A 22,501-nucleotide genomic window follows, 5' to 3' on the forward strand; every position below is an offset into this window, starting at 1 on the left:
TGCACATGTACCCTAGAACTTAAAGTATAATAATAATAATAAAATAAATAAATAATAAAAATAAAAAATAAAAAGAAAAAAAAGAAGAAGTTACCTTATGTGGTCTAAAAATTGGAAGAACCCTCAGTTTCATGAATTGCCCACCCCTTTCTGGGAAACTCATGAATAATCCACCCCTTGTTTAGCATATAATCAAGAAATAACTATAAGTATCCTTAGTCAAGTAGCCTACTCTGCTGCTCTGACTATGGAGTAGCCATTCGTTTCTTGGTTTACTTCTTTAATAAACTTGCTTTCACGTTACTCTATGGATTCACCTCGAATTGTTTCTTGTGCAAAATCCAAGACTCCTCTCTTGGGATCTGGATCGGGACCCCTTTCCAGTAACACAGGGAGAGACTTCCACCGAACTCCCCTTGCTACCTAAAGACAGATCCTCCAAAGGAGTTCAATTGTCATCAGTCTCATTTCTGAGAGTTTTATCAATCTGGAAAGACTAACTTGTATCACAGGAGAGGAGACAAGAAATTGATACCCCACCTAGACAATCTTTGTCACAAACTATCGCACACTCTTTTCTCTTTTTCTAAGGGTTCATCTTTCTACCAAATCGTTTACTTTCCCCTAAGTTGCTTGCATCCCTCCTTTCCTCTCCCCTGTGAAGAGGGCATATAAGCTCCCGAATCTCACTTGTTTATTGAATATCTACATTTCTTTCGTGTGATGCTCCTGTGTATGTGATGAATTAGTACACTTTTTCTCCTATAAATCTCCCTTTTGTCAGTTTATGTAACAGAATCAGTTATCCAACCATCAGAGGGTGGAGGAAGAGTCGTTCTTCACAGGGGAAGAGGGTCTTTCTTCACAATGTCATGTGCCACGTAAAAACTAGAACTTCTAAAATATAGTAGTCCCCTATTACTCACGGAGGATTTGTTCCAAGACCCCCCGAGTGGATGTCTGAAGCTGCAGAGAGTACCGAACCCTATACACATAATTTTCTAAATACAGTAACAGGCATGTCATGTATGCAGCGTGGATATGCTGAAAAAAGAGAAGATTCATATCTTGGGTGAGACAGGGGAGGATGGCACAGGATTTTAACATGCTGCTCAGAAGACCATGCATTTTAAATTTATAAATTATTTTTTGGAATTTTCAATTTAATACTTCCAGACCTCAGTTTTTCATGGACGACAGAAACCATAGAATGCAAAACAACAGATAAAGCGGAGGACAACTGACTATTGTACATAAGAGGAAAGTGGATATTGGGGGATAACTAATAGCCTCTGCTACAATTGCCTACTGAGCCATCACAGGATATGATAATTGGAGCTTTTCCTGCCTCATTTTTTTGATTGAGGCACCATCAAAGAATAATTCAGACACTTTTTATGGTTATGTTGCATGCAGTTTCTTACTGTTTGTTATTAAGCTTGCAAATTGTTAACTCACATGTGAGGAAGTTGAATAAAAGATGGAGTTAAAGATCAAGGGCAAAAACATGATTTTAGAGAGAGAAAAGAGAGCAAAGAAAAGCCAGTAGAGTATAGAAAGAGGGCATGTTGTTTGAACATATCTGGGTAAACTAATGAGCTGACAGCTAGCTAAGAGGTTAGAATGGACATTTCTTATTAGAATAAGCCCCACAGAGTTATCAAAAGAAACAATTTTAGCTGTTTAGGGTTTCTCCAGAAAACCTTAAGAGTTTAGCTATGCAGCATGCAAGGCAGGCAATCTCTGGTCAATGTCTTCCTGTCCTTAACTAGGTTTTGGTTAGGGCAGCACAGCACCATTTCATACTTTAGAGTCTCACTTTAGAATTTACCAGCACAGATAGAAGGCAAGTGGCTACCACTGAAGAAAATTCTACTGTGAGCCCTGTGTGCACCTCTCTACCAAGACCCTGTTTGGGGAGGAGGGAGCAGGGCTGTACCTATTCACCTCAAGTCCAGTGAGGGGCACTTCGGTGGAACAGTGTAAACGGAATACTGGTTAAGAAGATTGTTTGGACAGAAGGCTTGTAGTTCTGAGTGCCCTGCCCCCACCATCTTGCTTTGGGGGAAAATTGGAGGAGGGTTGTTCCTTAAGCCCAACACATAATAATGGGTCTTCAAAAGAACCCCTTGGAAATCCTTGAACTGTGACATAGTGGGGACTGATGCTTGGCTTACACTTTAAAAAGTGAAAGCAGACTGTGTACTAGAGTCTGATTCCCTTTTAGGAAATCCAGAGTGAGAAGGACCTACCTAATGCTTTGGTGATGGCACCCAAGAGCAGCTGCTGGGTTGAGATGGGTCTACATCAGGAATGCAGAGGATGGTGTGAGGTGCTTATCTTACTCTTAGGCATTGCACAGTGTGTTAATGCAGTATTAATTAATTAATAGAGAGCACTCTATTAGAATCCCAGTGACCTGGTATATCAGATGTCTTAGAGGAGGAGTCTAGGAAGCCCCACAACTGGTAATAGCTATCCACTAATATTTTCTACTTCTGTTGCTGATTTTATCTCAGTGGGCCCAGTTATGTCAGCCTAGGCACTGCAGTGTCAGCCAGAGGCAACCATTAATGAGCTGGGGCTTGGATGAAGTGGCTCTTCATCCAAGTTCCACACTGATAGTGTCAAAAGATGCTAACGAAATCTCCCTCTTTAAAAATGCACATAGAATTCTCAACCCACAAGAATCTAACCTTACATGTTAGATTCACCTGGGAGCATTAAAAAACACTGATGCTGACCGGGCACGGTGGCTCACACCTTAATGCCAGCACTGTGGGAGGTCGAGGTGGGCAGATCATGAGGTCAAGAGGTCAAGACCATCCTGGCCAACATCCTGGCCATCATCTCTACTAAAAATACAAAAATTAGTTGAGCATCGTGGTGCACGCCTGTAGTCTCAGCTACTCGGGAGGCTGAAGCAGACGAATCACTTGAACCCGGGAGGCAGATGTTGCAGCGAGCCAAGATCACACCACTGCACTCCAGCCTGGTGACAGAGTGAGACTCCATCAAAACAAAACAAAACAAAACAAAAAAACAAACAACAACAACAAAAAACCCACTAATGCTGAAGCTCAAATCATTTAAACTTATATTGTGAAATTGGAGACTAGGCATCAAGATACTAAAAGGGTCCTGAAGTGGTTCTAATGTTCATTCTAGGTAAAACATCTACCAGTAATAAAACAATCGGAAGAATATTGCTCAACCTGTTTAATCAAGAATGAACACAGTTACTGATTGCTTGTGGAAACTGCATGGTAAGGAGGCTGCTTTTTCAGTCTTTTCAAGAAACATTGACTCATAACTTTTCTATTCTTGAGTAAAGAATAGAAAATTATTTATTCAAGATTTAGGTTATGTTTCAAAATCATACAGGGTCAGGGTTGCTCCAGTTTCCATAGAGCTAACAAATATCTCACTTTCCTAGTCTCTAGGGCAGGATAGGAGACCTTAACTGTAGTCCCTGAGCCTTTAGAAATGCCCTACAGACTACAGACCTCCCTCATTCCTTAACATTCATCTTTCATTGTTTGGTTTTTTTATTTGTTTGTTTATTTATTTGTTTGTTTGAGATGGAGTCTCACTCTGTTGGTCAAGCTGGAGTGCAGTGGTGCAATTTTGGCTCACTGCAACTTCCGCGTTCCAAGTTCAAGTGATTCTCCTGCCTCAGCCTCCTGAGTGGCTGGGACTATAAGCATGTACCATCACACCTGACTAATTTTTGTATTTTTTAGTAGAAACAGGGTTTCACCATGTTGGCCAGGCTAGTCTCGAACTCCTGATCTCAGGTGATTTGCTCACCTTGGCCTCCCAAAGTGCTGGGATTACAGTCATGAGCCACCACACCTGGCCTTAACATTCATCTTTCACCCTTCATTTTCCACTGTTTTTAATATTTAGTCATCCCATTTATCTATCTGCCCAGTGACTCCCTGACATACACCTTCTTTCATCTTTGTGCCTTATAATTAAGTCCTAAACCATTTAGGCTTGGGTGTCCACTTTAAGCTGGTGACTTTTCTCCACCCAATTTCTGCTGACCTGAGACAGGTAGGGGCAGCCTCTGATCATAGCTCCTGAGACACCACAGAGATGGGGTGAGAAAACAGGATAGAAAGAAGAAAAGAGGGTCTGTCCCTGTGGCTTAAGAAACAATATGCCTGACACTAAATTTTGCCATGAGATTTTTTCTTCTGATGACACTTGTAAGTTTACTTTTGCCCTCCCCATGTGGATACTCTCCAGAGGCAATACTATGATCTGTTTTACACACAGAACACTTCCGATACCAAAAATGTTAGATTTTTCCTCACCAACAACCAATTTTCCAGACACAAACTGGGTGTCCAGTGACTCAGTTCCATGGAGTTAGTGTCAGACTCCACAAGTTAAGAGCTCATCCTTCAAGACTACCCTTGCCTCAGACTGTGCCTTATTCGGATGCCAGTTAAAAGTCCTAGGTTGCTTTCCATAACTTCTGACTGACCAGTTATAAATTGAGGGTTCCTACAACCACCTTCTCATATTTGATAATTTGCTCCAGTGGCTCACAGAACTCAGGAAAACAGACTACTTACTATTAGCAGTTTATTATAAAGGATACAACTCAGGAACACACAAATGGAAGAGATGCACAAGGCAAGACATGGTGGGAGGGGAGGCAAGAGTTTCCAGGGCCTCTCCAGGCCTGCTACTCTCTCAGTACCTCAATGTTTTCACTAAGCTAGAAGCACTTGGAACCCCATCATTTAGGGTATTTATCAAGGTTGCATGGGCAGGACTTAGGGATATCCAAGAGAGAGAATATAGTCATGGGTTCTTAAAGTTTCTGTTTCTGGTTGGGCCAGTAAAGCCCATTCCTCATCCCTCTTTTCTGCTTATCACTAGACAGAAACTAAAAACCATGGCTTCAGGCTGTTAAAAGCCTAAAACATAACAAAACAGAACAACAACAACAAAATAAGGCAGGTTGGATAAGCTTGGCAAGTCATTAGCCATTGATTATTGACTCCATCTCTAGCTTCTCTCCCCTCTGGACAAGGTGAGTGGAGTTTAACGTCCCAATTGTCTAATCATGCCTTGATCTTTATGGTGACCATCCCTTAGCCTAAAGCTATTTAGGGCCCCACCCAGAGTCACCTTATTAACAAAAACGTAAGTATAGTTGAAAGCGGCTTATTATGAATAATGAAAGATGCTCCTCACTCTCCTATCACTCGGAAAATTGCAAGGGTTTCAGGAGCTCTTGAGTCAAGAACCAGGGAGGAAGATCAAATATATCTTTCCTATTGTATTACAATACTACAGGTACTATGTTCAGGGATCACACCCTCTTCTAGCCAAAGGGCAGACATATGACATGACTTAGGCCAATCAGATGTCTCTCCTAAAATATAAATCTTGAACAGAATAACAAGAGAATGACAATGTTGTGGTTATAGTCATCCTAGCAGAAACGTCCTGTCAAGATGGTTTCCAATGAGAGAATGTTGTATTGATTCCTGCTTCCCAGACACCAGCGCCACCCTGATCCGTGTGTCTTCCCTGATCTGGTTCTCCATCCTCCTTCTTGTTGTTTCTCTAAACTCCTAATTTCCTCTTTTGTTGTTTTGCTTTGTTTGTAAATTGGTCGAGTGATGGTTTTTCACTTGTTTTTTGTTTGTTATTGTGCTTTTGTTTTTGTTTTATTCCTCTTTTCTAAATTGTCAGAGTATGCTTCACTGGTTTGTGAGCAAAGAACCCTATGGTAATCAGTCCTCAACTTAATGTACTGAGAAATCCAAATTCCTTCTATGTCCTTCATATATCTTATGAACCAATACATAGGTATTATTAGTCTGAAAACAAAATCTATCCCTGCATACAACCTATCCACTTCCCATCTTAAGTGTATTTCAAAGTTCTCTTACACTGGTTTATGAAAAGTAATATGCCATCTAGGAGTCAGCAAAGACACTTGACCTAGGCTTATACTTATATAAAGCCTACCATGTACCAGAAATGGGGTTCAGCATGCTACCTCTTCCTACCTCCCAGTCACTCTTCAATACATTTTTATGACTTTAAGGAACATGTGCTCATTGACCTTGGTGTCTCAAGAAATCCCAGGTGGCTGATCTGGTATACCTGGTTCTACTCTGGTGTGGACATTATCATGAGATCTTGAGCAAGTCACTTCATTTTTCAGATCTCAGCTTCTTTATCTATAAAATGAAAGACCTGGAGAACACGATGCCCAAATATAACATTTAACAACTACAGTAAACATGTATCATATAGCGTGGTATCATAATCACCCCAGAACCTGGGATTCCAAATCAGGCTAAGGCCTTGAGACTGGCTCATCCTCTTCAGTACTTCTTCAGTCTATTTTCTTTTCTCTATCTCTGCCACCACCATGACATCCTTCTATTGTCATGACTATTGAGATAACTTCTTTGGTGTCAATTCTAGTTCACCCAAACTCCTCTCTGCATGGTAATAAGAGAGCTTTTGAGAAAGTCAACCCAAATATGTCAATAACATTCCTCTGAGGACAAAGAACAAAATCTCTAACATAATCCGGCCTGTTACCCTGTCTACAGTCTCATTTCCTAACCCCTTGCTCTTGCCCTATGAGTTCTAGCCTTGCAAGCCAGCCTTCAATTCCTTCAAAGATGAAAGATTCTCTTTGCCCCAGGATCTTTGCACAGTTCTTTCCTCTACCTCTAATACCAAATTCCCCTTTCCAAGTTACTTTACATATTGCACAGATTTTGTCTCCAAAATTTCATCCGCAAAGAAGCCTTTCTTAACCTCTCAGACAAGCCAGATATTCCTATCAAACGATCCCTGTACCTCCCTTCAGAGTCTTATTGTAGGAATTAATTACAAATTTGATTATATGTTTATTTGAAAGGCATCTCTTTCCCCCACTGTTTTGCTCACCACTATAATCACAATACCTAGTATAGTAGCTAGCACCCAATGGATATGCAATAAATGCATTGCATGAATGAGTAAAGGAATGAAATTGAAACGTGTCCAAGTATTTCACCTCTCTTTCCTACTGTGTTTACTCTGGATAGGATCCTTATCATGACCCAAGCCAATGTCTACCTACCTTGATCAACTTCTTCCTTGTTTTTATACAACATATGATTTGGGAAAAGCTATAGTAAATTATAATAACACTCAGGCTGGCCCCACAGTCCTAGTTTCCAGGTCAGCCCCAGAGCCCTAGACCCACTCTAGCACCAGGCAGCACCTTTGGACCCCAGGTCCAGGCCAGCACCCTAGGACCCAGCCTCCAAACTCAACCTGGCACCAGGTTGGCACCCACAGACCCCAGGTCTGGGCTAGATCCCACTGATGCAGGTTCCAGTTCAACCCAGAACCAGGCTGGCACCAGGCCTGCCTGCCCAAAAACTTCAGCAGCAAACCTGCCCATGCACACTGCCATATAACCTAACTAGGATCTCTAAACCAGTTGATTGGTTAAGAGCTTTCTCTGCCAAAGCCAGTATGTAAGACAGAAATAGGTACCTATTTCTTTAAAAATGCAGACACCAACAAATGGCCATGAATAAGGAATAATCAGAGAAGCATAATACCACCAAAGGAATAAAATAAAACACTAATAACTGACCCTAAAGAAATAGATATTTATGAATTACCTGACAAAGAATTCAAACTAATTGTTTTAAAGGAGCTTAGTGAGATGTGATAGAACACAAATGGATGACTAAACAAATTCAAGAAAACAAAATGAAAACAAAATGAGAAGTCCAACAAAGAGATAAAAACCATATAAAAGCAACAAATAGAAATTCTGAAGCTAAAATAACACAATGACTAAATTGGAAAATGTAATAGAGAGCTTTAACAGCATATTTCCATGAAGCAAAAAAAGAATCAGTGAGTCTGAACACACATTATTTTAGATTACCCAGTCAGTGGAACAAAAAGAAAGAAGAATTAAAGAGCAAAGAAAGCCTACAGAAATAATGGGACACTAGCAAATTAACCAATATGTGCATTATGGAATTTCCAAAAGGAACAGAGAAGGAGGAATAAAGCTTTGTTAAAGAAATAAGGAACAAAACTTCCCAAATCTGAAGAGGGAAACAAACAGACAGGTCCATGAAGCCCAAAGACCCCCTAAATTAATTAAATGTAAAGATATCTTCATCCAACAGATTATAATCAAATTCTCAAAAGCCCAAAGGAGAATTTTGGAATCAGCAAGAGAAAAGAAACTTATCATATACAAGGGAACACACGTGAAACTGTCAGTTTCTTTTGAGAAGCTCTCAGTTCTTTTGAAAACAAAAGAAACCTTTCAGGGCAGAAGAAAGTGGGATGACATATTTAAAGTGCTGAAAGAAAAAAACTCCCAACTAAGAATATAATGCCTTGCAAGGCTGTCCTTCAGAAGTGAAAATGAGATGAGGACTTTCCCAGACAAACAAAAGCTGTGAGAGTTCATCACCACTAGGCTTGCCTTACAAGAAATGCTAAATGGAGTTCTTCAAGTTGAAACAAAAGGAAACTAATTGACAATGTGAAAACACATGAAATTATGTAACTCACTGCCAAGGTAAGAATTAAGTCAAATTCAGAGAACTGTAATACTGTAATGGTGATGTATAGATCACTTTAACTCTAGAATAAAAGTTAAAAACCAAAAGTATTAACAATAACTATAGCTACAGTAAACTTGGTAATGGATACAAGATACATAAAAGTTGTAAATTGTGACATTAATAACATAAAATGTGGTGGGAAGAGAAGTTAAAATGTAGAGTTTGTATGCAGTCAAAGTTCTCAGCTTAAAACAGACTGTTACAACTATAAGATATTTTATGTAAGCCTCATGGTAACCACATGTATTGAATAGGAGGTACACATAAGACAACAAGAGGGGATTCAAAAGCATACCACTACAAAAAATAAATCACAAAATCATAGTGAAAAACAGCAAGAGAGGAAGAATAGAACAAAGAAACAAAAGCAAACAGTCAAAAACAATTGACAAAATGGCAGTAGTAAGTCTCTACCTATCAATAATTACTTTAAATGTAAATGAATTCAATTCTCTAATCAAAAGACAAAGAGTGACTGAATGGATAAACAAAACAAGATTCAGCTGTATGCTGCCTATAAGCGATATGCTGTAGCATTATGGACACACATAAGCTGAAAATAGAGCAGAAGTGGCTATACTTATATCAGATAAAATAAACTTTAAATGAAACACTTCTACAAATGATGAGATAATGATAATGGAGTAATTCACCAAGAGGATATAACAATTGTAAATATATGGTAGTCCTTCAATACCTGTGAGGAATTGGTTTTAGGACCCCCTGCAGATACAAAAATTCACAAATGTTCATGTCTGTTATACAAAATGGCATAGTATTTGAATATAACCCACATGTTTTCCTGTATACTTTAAATAATCTCTAGATTACTTACAATACCTAATGCAATGTAGGCACTATGTAAATAGTTGTTGCATTGTATTTTTAGGGTATAATGAAAAGAAAAAAAGTTGGTACATGTTCAGTACAGATGCAACCATCCATTTCATTTTCAAATATTTTTTATATACAGTTTGTTGAATTCGCTGATGGAAAACCCACAGATATAGAGGGTCAACTGTATATGTACTTAACATCAAAACATCTAAATATGTAAGTAAATATTAATAGAACTGAAAGGAGAAATAGAATTACAACAATAGTAAGGGACTTCAGTACTCCATTTTCAACAATGGACTGACCACCAAAACAGAAAGTCAGTAAGAAATGGCAGACTTGAACAATACTTCAAACCAAATGACTCCAGCAGGCGTATATAGAACATTCCATCCAACAGTGGCAGAATACACATTCTTTTCACGTGCACATGGAACAGTCTCCAGGATAGACCATATATTAGGGCACAAAACAAGTCTTAACAAATCCAAGAAGATCAAAATCATATCAGGTATGTTTTTTGACAATAGTATAAAACTAGAAATCAAACAAGAGGGAAAATTGGAAAATTTACAAATATGTGAAATGTAATGACACACTTCTAAACAACCAGTGGGTCAAAGAAAAAATCAAAAAGAAAAGCAAAAAGTATCTTGAATAAAGCTGAAAATACAACATGCCAAACCTGAGGGAACACATTAAAAACATTCTGAGGGAGAAGTTTATACAATAAATGCCGACGTTAAGAAAGAATAAAGACCTCAAACAACCTTAATTTATACCTCAATGAACTAGAAAAAGAGCAACTTATCCCCAAAGTTGGCATAAGGAAGAAAATAATAAAGATCAGAGCAGAAATCAATCAAATAGAGACTAGAAAAGCAATAGAAAACATCAATAAAACTAAGAGTTGGTTTTTTGAAAAGACACAATTGACAAAACTTTAGTTAGTCTAAGCAAAAGAGAGACTGAAATAAATAAAATTAGAAATAAAAAAGGAAACATTATAATTAATTTCACAAAAATGTGTAGAATCATAAGAGACTATTATGAACATTATATATCAACAAATTGGCTAACCTAGAAGAAATAAATGAATTCTGAGAAACATACAACATACTGGGATTGAATTATGAAAAACAAAATCTGACCAGACCAATAAGAAGAAGATTAAATCAGTCATCAAAAAACTCTCAACAGCCGGGTGCAGTGGCTCACACCTGTAATCCCAGCACTTTGGGAGGCTGAGGTGGGCGGATCACGAGGTCAGGAGATCGAGACCATCCTGGGTAACATGGTGAAACCCGATCTCTACTAAAAATACAAAAAATTAGCCAGGCGTGGTGATGGGCGCCTGTAGTACCAGCTACTCGGGAGGCTGAGGCAGGAGAATGGCGTGAACCCAGGAGGTGGAGGTTGCGGTGAGCCAAGGTCGAGCCACTGCACTCCAACCCAGGTGATAGAGCGAGACTCCATCTCAAAAAAAAAAAAAAAAAAAAAACTCTCAACACAAAAAAGACCAGGACCTTACAATGTCACCTGGGAATTCTACTAAACATTTTAAAAAGAATTAATGCCAATCATTCTCAAACTCTTCCAAAAACTTAAAGAGGACAGAACACTTCCAAACTTATTTTATGAGGCTGGCATTACCCTGATACCAAAATCAGGCAAGGACACTACAAGAAAATAAAATTACAGGTCAATATCTCTGATGAACATAGATGTAAAAGTCCTCAACAGAATACTAGCAAACCAAATTCAGCAGCACATTAAAAGTATCATACACCGTGATTAAGTGCAATTTACCCCTCAGATGCAAGGATAGTTCAACTTACATGAATCAATAAATGTGATACACTACATTGACAGAATAGAGAAAATACATGACCATCTTAATAGATACAGAAAAAGCATTTGACAAAATTCAACATCATTTTATTATAAAAACTCAACAAATTATGAAACAAATGTATCAACATAATTAAGGCCATGTATTGTAAGTCTATAGCTAACATCATACTCAACAGTGAAAAGCTGAAAGCTTTTCCTCTAAGATCAGAACAAGACATGGCCTTACACATTCACTCTTTATATCCAATATAGTAGTGGAAGTCTTAGCCAGAGCAATTTGGCAAGAAAAATAATTAAAAGGCATCCAAATTGGAAAGGAAGAAGTAAAATTGTCTGCAGATGACATATCTTGTAGTTACACTAAAAATTCCACCAAAAAAAACTGTAAAACTGTTATAACTAATAAACCAATTAAGTTGCAGCATACAAAAATCTGTACTGTTTCTATATATCAACAATGAGCTATTTGAAAAAGAAATCAAGAAAACAATCCCATTTATACTAGTTACAATAAGAAACAAAATAGTAAGAATAAATTTGGTTTTTGTTGTTGTTTGTGTGTGTATTTTTGTTTGTTTGTTTGCTTGTTTGTTTGTTTTTGAGACAGGGTTTCACTTTTGTTGCCTAAGCTGGAGTGTAATGGTGCGATCTTGGTCACTGCAACCTCTACCTCCCATGTTCAAATAGTTCTCCTGCCTCAGCCTCCCGAGTAGCTGGGATTACAGGCATATACCAACACACCCGGCTAATTTTGTACTTTTGGTAGAGACGGGGTTTCATCATGTTGGTCAGGCTGGTCTTGAACTCCTGACCTCAGGTGATTGGCCAGCCTCAGCCTACCAAAGTGCTGGGATTACAGGGGTGAGCTACTGCGCCTGGCCCTTAAAAATAAATTTAATCAAGAAAGTGAAAGCTCTGTACATTGGAAACTATAAAGCATTGATGAAAGAAATCAAAGAAGACTCAAATAAATGGAAGGATATCCTATATTCTTTGATTGGAATAATTAGTATTATTTAATGTTCATATTATCCAAAGTAACCTACAGATTCAATGCAATCCCTTTCAAAATTTCCATGAGGTTTTCCACATAAGTAGATAACACAATCCCAAAATTTTTATGGAACCACAAAAGACTCTGAATAGCCAAAGCCATCTTGAGCAAAAAGAAAAAGCTGGAGATATCACACTACCTTATTTCAAAGTATACTACAAAGTTAGAGTGTTCAAAGAAGCATGATACTGCCAAAAAACAAAAAACAAAACAATACCCAACAAAGAAAGCCAGACTTGTAGACCAATGGAACAGAATAGAGAGCCCAGAAATAAATTCACCCATTTACAGTCAATTGGTCTTCAACAAATGTACCAAGAACACACAATGGCTGGGCATGGTGGCTCACGCCTGCAATTCCATCACTGTGGGAGGCCGAGGCAGGTGGATTACTTGAGGTCAGGAATTTGAGACCACCCTGGCCAACATAGCAAAACCCCGTCTCTACTAAATTACAAAAATTAGCTGGGTGTGGTGGTGCACACCTGTAATCTCAGCTACACTGGAGACTGATGCACAAGAATTGCTTGAACCCAGGAGGTGGACACTGCGGTGATCTGAGATAATACCACTGCATTCCAGTCTGGGTGACAGAGCAAGACTCCATCTCAAGAAAAATAACACACAACAGAGAAAGGATAGTCTCTTCAATAAATGGTCCTGGGAAACCTGGATTTCCACATGCAAAAGCAAAAATTGGACTATTAGACTGAACACAAAAATCAACTTAAAATGGAAAAAAAGACCTAGCTCTAAGACCTGAAATCATAAAACTCCTAGAAGAAAACAGAGGAAAACCTCCTTGACATTAGCCTTGTCAATGATTTATTGACTATCACAACAAAAGCTCAGGCTACAAAAGCAAGAATTAAAAAATGATTTCATCAAACTAAAAAACTTCTGCACAGCAACGGAAATCATCAACAAAATGAAAAAGTGACCTAGAGATTGGGAAAAATTATTTGTAAACCATATATAGACAAGGGGTTAATAGTGAAAATATATAAGAAATTCAATCACAAGAACACAAATAAGTCCATTGAAAAAATGGGCAACAGATCTGAATAGACTTTTTTTTTTTTTACTTTTGTTTAAAGAACATATACCAATGCCCACAGATATACAAAGAAAACATTCAATATCGGAGAATGCAAATTAACAGTGAGATATTGCCTCACTCCTGTTCAAATGGCTATTACCAAAACGGAAAAATATAACAAGCATTGGTGGGGATGTGGAGAAAAGGAAAACTTTGTATACTGTTGGTGGAAATATAAATTAGTAAAGCCACTGAGGTACACAGTGTAGAGATTTCTAAAAAAAAAAAAAAAAAAAAAAATAGAACTACCATATGATCTAGCAATCCCACTTCTGGGTATAGAACCCCCCACAAAAAAAAATGTATAATAAAACCAGTATGTCAAAGAGATATCCACAGTCCCATGTTCATTGCAGCATTATTCACCTAAGGTCTATCAACATATAAATGGATAAAAGAAAATATGGCATATATACACAATGGGATACTATTCAGCCTTAAGGAATCCCTGTCATTTGCAACAACACAGATGAATGTGGAGAACATTATGTTGAGTGAAATAAACCAGAGAAAGACAAATACTGCTTGACTGCACTTTACATAAAATCTGAAAATATGAAACTCACAGAAAATAGCATGGTGATTGCCAGGAACTATGGGGAGGTAAGGCAAATGGGGAGATGTTGGTTAAATGATACAAGGTTTCAATCAGATAGGATAAATAACTTTGGGAGATCTATTGTACAGCATGTTGACTGTAATTATTAATAATGTATTGTATACTTGGAAATTGCTGAGAGATTAGATCTTAATCTCTCACCACAAAAAATTCTAACTATGTGAGGTAATGGGCAAATTAATTTGATTGATTGAATCATTTCACAATGTATACATGTATCAAACATCACATGTACATTGTAAATATCTAAATTTTTTGTCAATAATACCTTAGTAAAGCTGAGGGAAACACTGAAACCACCAATAATGCCTGGAATACTGTACATTTACTGACATTTTCTTTAATAATGCACAACACCTAGGTTTAGCTCCAGTCCGAGGAATATAACTGTCTTAGCAGAATTTCAGCAATTCCAGAAGTCCCTCATTGTGACATCAGTTTTTGTCTGGTCCCATAGGCCCCATGCCTTCCCTACTAGAGGGTTTCTATATCTTCTGCACCCATTATAAGAAGGTTACACATAATATCCCACCATCTAATATCCAACTGCCTTCACTAATATGGAATTCCTGCCAGAAACACTGGATCTACTTTTCTGCACCACTTGGGTGCTTCTTTCCAAACAGCTCCTGCTAGCTCAGGATAAATAATGTCATGGCATTCTTCCTTTCTCTGGATGAGATTCATTAGAATCACAGAATCATGCAATATTTGAGCCAGAGACTTCTGTGAGACAATTTTATGTGACAACAATCTCCTTGAATGCCCTTGCATGGTCAGCTCTGGGCAGAGGCATCAGAGGACAGAGCTGGCCTGGGTTCAGTGTGAGGTGAGATAACAAATGTGATGATTACTTTGTGAAGCTCAATGAATCCGTGGCCTTATCCCAGCTGTGGGATGCAGACACCATAATGATTGAAGAGCCCAAGCTTGAGAACCAGGCAGACCGGATTTTAATTCCTGACCTTGTCCCTGTGAACCTGGGCAAGTGATACCTCTGTATACCTCATGTTCTTCATCCATAAAATGGGAACAATAATGTCTGCCTCATATGGTGAGACACAAAGCAAAGCCCCTGAAGCAATTGAGGCAGTCAATATGTAGCAGCTTAAAAATAACAGAGCTCTCAGGTTTTCTGGCTCTGGGGACATTGAATCCATACTTTTGCTCTCAGTCTGCCAAGTCACTACAACAATATACATACCTGCTCTGAGAGAGACAAGTTTTAGTTTAGGGTTCACCTTTAATTTACTGAGTATATCTATGCAAGTGGCTTGATTTTTAAGAAGGGTCATTTAATAATGGCCCTTCTATTTGATTTTTTCTTTCCTAAGATATTTATAATATAGGTAAGTAAGATTTGTTTAAAAAGTACAATCATTCATAGTCCATCTAACTAGTACTAAGTTAATTTTTCTAGATATGTTTATCTGTCATCTCTTTATTTTGCCTTTCTTTCTGAGTTTGATCTCAGTGCTAGCCAGGCATGGTAGTGTATACCAGTAGTCTCAGCTACTCTGGAGGCTGAGGCAGGAGGATCACTGGAACCCAGGAAGTCGAGGCTGCAGTGAGCTATGATCTCACCACTGCACTCTATGCTAGGTGACAGAGTGAGATCCCGTCTCTAAAAGACAGCAGTGATAACAACAACAAAATGAGCTCAGTCTTCTTAATTCATTTAGAGCAGTGGTTCTTAATCTGAGCAATTTTGCCACAGGGAAGGTTACAGATATTTGGCAATATCTGTAGATACTTTTGATTGTCACAACTGGGGAAAGCAGCGTCACTGGTCTCTGGTAAGTAGAGGCCAGAAAGCTGCTAACCAATATTTAAGGAACAGGACAGTCCACAACAAAGAACTACCTGGCCGCACGAGTCAATAGTGCCGAGGCTGAGAAACCCTAATTTAAAGTGAGGCTCTTCAGCTTGTAAGAATCCAGCTCAGCAGCCTCACTTCTAAGACAAGCACCTCCCATTAAACTTTGATTCCCTCCCTCCTCCCTAGCTCTGACAAACAGCTGTTTCAAAATAGTAACACACAAAGTGTATCTTAAACATATGGAAATTCAAGAAATTCAGAGTTAAGGTTTAAAAATTCGAGGCTGGCACCCTGATGTTAAAAAAAGACAAAGCCTAAAGGTGTCAGGGTGTGAGCTGAAGACAAAGTGTAAGCTTTCAACTCCAACCCTGCTACTTTTGGCTTCTGTGGGCTTAGGTCAGACTCTGCTATCCTTGGGTGGTTGTTCTGTGGTTTCCTTTTGAGTTATATAGAACTTGAAGACACAAACATTGGCAATACACAAGGCAAACCTCAAGAGATGAAGGCATGAGCTCTTTAAGGTTTAAAATCTAATTTTTAAAATAATATTTCTTTAATAAGACCACTAAGATGTGGCACTTTATGTTCTAGATTTTCACAACCATTGTTCCTATCACTTATCTGTTTAACAAATCAATTAACATGTTAATGTTTTGAGGTTATAACTGCAAAAGATAAGATGGCACAGCCAAGAAGCATAGTAGTGAGAAACAGAAGAAAAGTGGATTTCAGCCTCACCTCTACTGTTCACCCCCTTCTATAAAATTGGGGAAAATAATCTCAACCTCATGGATGGACATTATATATAAAATGCCAATTTGAATTCTAGAACATAGAGGCCTTCAATAAATAATAATTCCTTATTAAAAATCAAGGTCTCTTTCTAGTAATGGAATCAAACTCTACAAATATGAAAAGGTAAACTAAAAAATTCAAAATCATGAATGGCATGGCAGCTTGCCCCGAGAGTGGAGAAGGTTAGAGTGGTCGCCCATAATTACTTAGCCCGGAACCAATAACTACCAGCTACATATATTCATGTGAAGACAGAGAGGAGGACCAGGATACCAGGTAGAAAAGCCAAGGGCACATTGAGAGGTCATCAAGTTGTTATAATTAGCTGGACTATAGCATATTTACAAGAGTATGGTCAGAGGTGAAGCTGGAAAAGTAGTTAGTCTGTGCTCATCAGGTATCAACACAATTATGATGTACAGTAACCAACCACCACAAAACGTAATGATACACACTAACGAGCCTTTATTCTCATACTTGTAAATCTGCAGGTCAGCTGAGGTTTAGTTAATGTAGATCGAGTTTGGCTGGGTAGCTCTGATTCCCCTATGTATTAGGTGACTTGAATCCAGGCTGTGGATTGAACTCAGGTCTTCCTCATGTGTGTTAATTTTGGAGCCAAGGGTAAAGGGGTAGCAGGAATCCAGGGCATGTTCTTCTCATGATGGATCTGGAGCATAAGAGCTGAGCCAAATCATAAAAAAAACACAGGTAAGACTTTTGCTCTTGCAACACATACTCATATTTCATTGCCAAAGCAAGTCACATGGGCCGAGGAAGCAGACCCAGCAGGAGGGCACAGCAAAGCTACCAGACAAAGGTATGAATGTACAATCCTATCACAGGGGAGTGAAGAATTATGACCAAAAATGTAATCTATTGCAATGTCATATGAGGGCAGATCTTAAATATAGGAGTAATGAGCTGTGAAAAAAGTCAGTTGTGGTAGGGCACAGTGGCTCACACATGTAACCCCAGCACTTTAAGAAGTTGAGGCGGGAGGATTGCTTGAGCCCCAGAGTTCAAGACCAGTCTGGGCAACATAGCAAGACCCCCGTCTCTACAAAAAATTTTTTAAAATCACCAGGCTTGGAGTGCACACCTGGAGTCCCAGCTACTCAGGAGGCTAAGGTGGGAGGATCACTTGAGCTCCGAAGGTCAAGGATGTGGTGAGTCGTGTTTGCCCCACTGTACTCCAGTGCAGTTGACAGAGTAAGACCCTGTCTCCAAAAATAAAATAAAATAGTTGCAATAGACAATCCTTAAAAAGAAGTGAGATGCTCAGAGCTACAAAGGCAATTAGAAAAGATTTTCTGTTGCTAGGAGGAAAATCATGAGGAGCTGCATTTCAGAGGATGTATTAGAAAAGGAGATCATGGAATTTAAATAATTTAACTGTTGACTGGCTGGTGGGCAAGGATAGTGCCAAAAAAAAAGGAGCCATCACAGATAAATTTAGGATTTGAGAGTTTGGGTCTTATAGTCTGAGAGAACAGTAAAGCTATCCATAATAATAATGTATATATTGTATTGAGCACATATTGTTTGCCAGATAATGTACTAAGAATTTGGTAGACAATTTTTTAATCTTTGCAATAACCCAGTGAGATAGGTACAGTCCTTATCTTTATTTCTGAGATGTGGTAACAGGCTATTGTAACTTACCCAAGATCACAGAGCTAAAAAGTGGTAGACTCATGATTGATAGGCCACTGATGGGCTCTGGAGTCCACACTGTGTTGCCATTTATTTATTTCCTTATTTCCTGTCCTGCTCTATGATTGAAATGTTCATATTCTTTTATTAACTTATAGTTTAAGCTCAGGGGTACATGTGCAGGATGTGCAAGTTTGTTACATAGGTAAACATATGCCATGGTGGTTTCCTGCACAGATCATACCATCACCTAGGTATTAAGCCCAGCATCCCTTAGCTATTCTTCCTGATGCTCTTCCTCCCCACAACCCCACTCTGACAGGCCCTAGTGTGTGTTGTTCCCCCACTATGTGTCCATGTGTTCTAATCATTCAGCTCCCACTTAAAAGCGAGAACATGAGATGTTTGGTTTTCTGTTCCTGCATTAGTTTGCTGAGGGTAATGGCTTCCAACTCTATCCATGTCCCTGCCAAAGACATGAGATCTCACTTCCTTATATGGCTGCATAGTATTCCATCGTGTGTATATATATCTATATGTATATATATTCCATATATATGTATATATATTCCATATATGTCCACATATATATATTCCATATATGTCCATATATATATATTCCATATATATACCCATATATATATAAAAAACATTTTCTTTCTCCAGTCTATCATTGATGGGTATTTAAGTTGATTCTGTGTCTTAGCTGTTGTGATTAGCGCTGCAATGAGCATACACGTGCATGGATCTTTATAACAGAATGATTTATATGTCTTTGGGTATATACACAGTAATGGGATTGCTGGGTCAAATAGTATTTCTGCCTCTAGGTCTCTGAGGAATCACCACACTGTCTTCCACAATGGTTGAACTAATTTACACTCCCACCAACAGTGTAAAAGCGTTTCTTTTTCTCTGCAACCCTGCCAGCATCTATTGTTTTTTGACATTGTAATAGTAGACATTCTGAATGGTGTGAGATGGTGTCTCATTGTGGTTTTGATTTGCGTTTTTCTAACAATCAGTGATGTTGAGCTTTGTTTCATGTTTGTTGGCTGCATGTATGTCTCCTTTTGAGAAGTGTCTGTTCATGTTCTTTGACCACTTTTTAATGGGGTCTTTTTTTTTTCTTGTTAATTTGTTTAAGTTCCTCATAATTCTGGATATTAGACCTTTGTCAGATGAATAGATTGCAAAAATTTTCTCCCATTCTGTAGGTTGTCTCTTCACTCTGATAATAGTTTCCTTTGCTATGCAGAAGCTCTTTAGTTTAATTAAATCCCATTTATCAATTTTTGCTTTTGTTGCAATTGCTTTTGGCATTTTTGTCATGAAATTTTTGCCCATGCCTATGTCCTGAATGGTATTGCCTAGATTTTCTTCTAGGGTTTTTATAGTTTTGGGTTTTACATTTAAGTCTTTAATCCATCTTGAGTTAATTTTTGTACAAGGTAAAAGGAAGTGGTCCAGTTTCAATTTTCTGCATATGACTAGCCAGTTATCCCAGCACCATTTATTAAATAAGGAATCCTTTCCTCATTGCTTGTTTTTGTGAGGTTTGTTGAAGATCAGATGGTTGTAGGTTTGTGGTCTTATTTCTGAGTTCTTTATTCTGCTCCACTGGTCGGTGTGCCTGTCTTTGTACCAATAGCATGCTGTTTTGGTTACTGTAGCCTTGCAGTATAGTTTGAAGTCGAGTGGCATGATGCCTCATTCTTTTTGCTTAGGATTATCTTGGCTATTTGGGCTCTTTTTTGGTTCCATATGCATTAAAACTCTTCTTTCTAATTCTATGAAGAATGCCAATGATAGTTGAATGGGAATGCCATTGAGTCTATAAATTACTTTGGGCAGTTTGGCCATTTCATGATATTGATTCTTCCTATTTATGAGCATGAAATGCTCTTCCATTTGCTTGTGTTTTCTGTGATTTCTTTGAGCAGTGGTTTGTAGTTCTTTTTGAAGAGCTCCTTTACTTCACTTGTTAGCTAAATTCCTAGGTATTTTATTCTCTTTGTAGCAATTGTTAATAGGAGTTCATTCATGATTTGGCTCTCTGTTTGCCTGTTGTTGGTGTGTAGCAATGCTAGTAATTTTTGCATGTTAATTTTGTATGCTGACTGCTGAAGTCGCTTATCAGCTTAAGAAGCTTTTGGGCTGAGACAACAGGGTTTTCTAGATATAGGAAAATGTCTTCTGCAAATAAAGATAATTTGACTTCCTCTCTTCCTATTTGAATACCCTTTATTTCTTTCTCTTGCCTGATTGTCTTGGCCAGAACTTCCAATACTATGTTGAATAGGAATGGTGACAGAGGGCATCCTTGTCTTGTGCCAGTTTTCAAAGGGAATGCTTCCAGCTTTTGCCCATTCATTATGATATTGGCTATGGGTTTGTCATATATGGCTCTTATTATTTTGAGGGATGTTCCCTCAATACTTAGTTTATGGAGAGTTTTTAACATGAAGGGATATTTAATTTTATTGAAGGCCTTTTCTGCATCTACTGAGATAATCGTGGATTTTATCTTTAGTTCTGTTTATGTGATGAATCACATTTATTGATTTGCTTATGTTGACCCAACTTTGCATCCCGGGGATGAAGCAACTTGATCATGTTGGTTAAACTTTTTGATGTGCCACTGGATTTGGTTTGCCAGTATTTTATTGAGAATTTTTGCATTGATGTTCATCAATGATTTTGGCCTGAAATTTTCATTTTTTGTTGTGTCTCTGCCAGGTTTTGGTGTCAGGATGACGCTGGCGTCATAGAATGACTTAGGGAGGATTCCATCCTTTACCTTTTTATTTGTAATAGTTTCAGTAGAAATGGTACCAGCTCTTCTTTGTACCTCTGGTTAAATTCAGCTGTGAATCTTTCTGGTTCTAGGCTTTTTGGTTGGTAGACTATTTATTATCGCCTCAATTTCAGAACTCATTATTGGTCTAGTCAGGGATTCAATTTCTCCTTGGTTCAGTCTCGGGAGGGTGTATGTATCCAGGAATTTATCCATTTCTTCTAAATGTTCTAGTTTATGTACACACAGGTGTTTATAGTCATCTCTGGTGGTTGTTTGTATTTCTATAGGGTCAGTGGTGATATCCCTTTTATCATTTCTGATTGTGTTTATTTGATTCTTCTCTCTTTTCTTCTTTATTACTCTAACTAGTGGTCTATCTACTTTATTACTTTTTTCCAAAAAATCAGCTCTTGGATTTCGTGATTTTTTTTGCAGATTTTTTATGTCTCTATCGCCTTCATTTCAGCTTTGATCTTGGTTATTTCTTGTTTTCTGCTAGATTTGGGATTTGTTTGCTCTTGATTCTCTAGTTTTTTTGTTTGTTTGTTTGTTTGTTTGTTTGTTTGTTTGTTGGATATAATGTTAGGTTTTTAACTTGAGATCTTTCTAGCTTCTTGATGTGGACATTTAGTGCTATCAGTTTCCCTCTTAACCTGCTTTAGCTGCATCACAGAGATTCTGGTATGTTGTCTCTGTTTTCATTAGTTTCAAAGAACTTCTTGATTTCTGCCTTGATTTCACTGTTTACCCAAGAGCCATTCAGGAGCAAGTTATTCAATTTCCATTAGTTGTGTGGTATTGAGTGAATTTTCTAGTCTTGAGTTCTAATTTCATTGCTCTGTGGCCTGAGAGACTATTATGATTTCAGTTCTTTTGCATTTGCTAAGGAGTGTTTCACTTCTGATTATGTGATCAATTTTAGAGTAAGTGCCATGTGGTGATGAGAAGAATGTATATTCTGTTGTTTTGGGGTGGAGAGTTCTATAGATATCTATCAGCTCTACTTGATGCAGAGCTGAGTTCTGGTCCTCAATATCGTTATTAATTTTCTGTCTCAAAGATCTGTCTAATACTGTCAGTGCAGTGTTAAAGTCTTCCAATATGATTGTGTGGAAATCTAAGTTTCTTTGTAGGTCTCTAAGAACTTGCTTTATGAATCTGGGTCTTCCTGCATTGGGTGTATATATATTAAGGATGGTGAATTCTTCTTATTGAACACTTTACCATTATGTAATGCCCTTCTTTGTCTTTTTTGACCTTTGTTGGCTTAAAGCCTGCTTTGTCAGAAACTAGGATTGCAACCTGTGCATGCGTGTGTGTGTGTGTGTGTGTGTG

The sequence above is a fragment of the Mandrillus leucophaeus genome, unplaced genomic scaffold (genome assembly GCF_000951045.1).
Source record: "Mandrillus leucophaeus isolate KB7577 unplaced genomic scaffold, Mleu.le_1.0 Scaffold107, whole genome shotgun sequence".
Taxonomy (NCBI): Eukaryota; Metazoa; Chordata; class Mammalia; order Primates; family Cercopithecidae; genus Mandrillus; species Mandrillus leucophaeus.